The following is a 3068-nucleotide window of genomic DNA, read 5'->3' as shown; positions in this document are numbered from 1 at the left end:
GAAGAAGAAGAAGAAGAAGAAGAAGAAGAAGAAGAAGAAGAAGAAGAAGAAGAAGAAGAAGAAGAAGAAGAAGAAGAAGAAGAAGGTATGCTGTTGAATGTTCTCTGCGCTTTACAGTTGTTATTACTTCAGCTCACCCAAGCGCCCTTTTAAACTCCAGTATGTTCCCAATGGATGGCTCACGTTCATTTTAACCCTACTCTTCATTGGGCTGTTACAGAAAATAGGTTTTATTGAAATGCTTCCACCTCTAATTTATATACATTTTTGTTTGTTACTATTTTATGTTGATAAAGTAATGTTCATCATATCTGGTGTTGATGTAGTTAAGTTCATATTATCGTATGCTGATATAGTAACAAGCATTTTTTCTTTTCTTTTTGTCTGCTTGCTAACTGTACGTATTGGAGAATAAACATTTTGGCAGGGATTGCCAGAAGGGAACAATTAAAGCAAATAAATAATTATAGAGAATAATAAGTAAATAATTTCAATCATTCATTTTTTAAATAACCAAACCCGTCTTTTTCGGATGCTATTGTTATTCCGGCTATCCATCTCTTTCTTTTATCTGCCGTTTACATGCAAGCATTAGCGAATAAAGATTTACAGGCGACTGTTTTGTAGCGGTTAGACGGTTTGCAATCATACGCAGAAAACCTGGGCTCGACCCCAATGTGGGGAGATTTTTTTAACGAGTATCTCAGTCTTTCAGGTGGGATATTGTATCCCGTCTCAGCCCGACTTGACCTTGACAGGCAGGGTCGAAACCCGTCTCCTTCATTAGGGAGGCTTAAAAATACATGCATTAGAAGTGGGTGGTTGGCGGGTGCTCTAATGTGGTTTGCTCCTTCTTTCCTATCAAACATCCATCTTCCTTATCTCTGCTCCTTGTTTGTGTGTTTTATTGTAACACCTCTAATCTTCGGCCCTTTATCACATTATTGTGTTGCAAGCGTCGTAAAACTATTACTAAAACTAAACTAAACTAACTATACTGTGAGGTTGGAGCGGGCATACGTGTCCGACAGCAGACCAAGAGCCACGTTGTGGCATACACATACAATGCAAATCAGAAACACGAATAATTCATAGTACTCGTGTTGTAATTGGCTTTTAAAGTTTTCAAATAATAAAAAAATCGATTCGAAAAACCAATATGAAAAACGAAGTAATGCTTCTTTTTTTCTTTTTTCTAAAGTGCCCGAAAAAAGAAAACCGGGCGTTCTTGGAACTCCAAAATGCGCGTCCTTAAGAGGCTTTTGGGGGGGGGGGGGATGTTTTACGGCGCTTGCAACTGCATAAGGTCATATGAACGCTAGTGATACATTAATTAAACTTTTTTAGTTGGAAGGAATTTTTTAATTCTGTCCGAGTCGCTGCCGAAGCCTACTCTCATCGATTTTTGGACCACCAAGGGATATTTTATGTGCGCAACTTGCACACGAGACCTCCGACATTTCTCGCCCTTTTCCGAGAAGGCTAAATTTATAGATATTTCCTACCATAAGATCGTTTTAGGTTTTGTGTTATTGGGGGTTTTTTCATGTAAGGGAAGATGTGTCCGGAATGCAAAGATGCTGCTTTCTGAAACAATGAAACAATACCATATTGTTTTAGTAGAGGTTTTACGACGCTCGCAACTGAATAAGGTCATATGAGCGCCAGAAGATTAGAGGTGTTACGAGAGAGTAACAAACATAAAAAAGAATCAGGGGAGATAAGGACGATAGATGTTTGATAGGAAAGAAGAAGCAAACTACACCAGAGCACCCGCCAACCACCACAACAATACCATAAGATCATTAGTTAAAAGAAAGAGTTTTGGTTGGGAAGCCGGGAGTAGACTGTGAGGAGGACTAACCGAATTCTTGGCAGATGTTCTCATCCCGTCCTGTGCTGCAGTCAGATCGTCCGTCACAGACCAGTGTATACGTCACCATCTCATGGCCTCTCTCTGACTCACAGTCGAACAGGAGCGAGGACAGGCTCGGGAGCAGTTCGGGCCCCAGTTGTAGATAGCCCAGGGATGCGTTTCGGGGCTTACGACAGAGGGAGAAAAATTGTGAAATGGTGTATTATTATTATGTTTAACGCCCGTATCAACACTATTAGGTTATTTAAGCGGCGGGACCTCAGAGTTTAATGTCCATCTCTGAAAGAACCGAGCCAAATAGGAAATTCGTGTAAGTCATTGTCTTTCCCAAGGACACATAGTCCGGCCGAGCTGAGGCTCGAACTCTCGCACTTGCAATCTCACGATTTCGGGTCCGGTAGCCTAGCCACTAGGCCACCGACGCCACTATAACAGAGGGACAAAGAGGGATGAGTAATTGGGGGGGGGGGGCTTATAAATAGGGGAGATTGAGAGATGAGACATGGGGGTGACGGAAAAACAGGGGAGAAAGATGGGTGATTCACGAGACGGACGGATAAATAGTGAAGGGAGAGGAGGGAGTCATGGGGACGACGGATAAACAGGGAAGGTGAGGGGGTGGGAGTGAGCCATGGGTGTGACGGATAAACAGGGAACGAGGAAAGAGCAGTGAATCATGAGGCTTGTGAATAAACAAGGGACGTAGAAAGAGAAGTGAATCATGGGGCTGACGAATAAAGAGGGGAAGCAAGATAGAGAAGTGGGAGTGGGTGTTAAATAGACGGGGAAAGTTGGGAAAGAGTGTAAAAACACGTACAACAATAATCTATCATTATCAGTGTCACTGACTGTTGAGGGTGTAACTATATCCTGTATTCCCAAAAGCCCCACCTTCAGACAGAGTGTAGATTGATCCTTTGATGTTTCCACTGGTGAGTTCGTGTCCTGTTGTGTGACAGTCCAGACCAGACAACAATGATTGTCTGGTGAATTTTCTTGTCAGAAAGTTATAACACACACGCACAAATACACACACATGCGCGCGCGCACACTCGTATACACACACAAACAAACACACACACACACGCACACGCGTACACACACACGCGTACACACACACACACAAACACACACGTACACACACATGCGAACACACACATGCGAACACACACACACGTACACACACACACAT

This window comes from Aplysia californica, unplaced genomic scaffold (genome assembly GCF_000002075.1).
Source record: "Aplysia californica isolate F4 #8 unplaced genomic scaffold, AplCal3.0 scaffold00589, whole genome shotgun sequence".
Taxonomy (NCBI): Eukaryota; Metazoa; Mollusca; class Gastropoda; order Aplysiida; family Aplysiidae; genus Aplysia; species Aplysia californica.
This window is presented reverse-complemented; position numbering follows the sequence as displayed.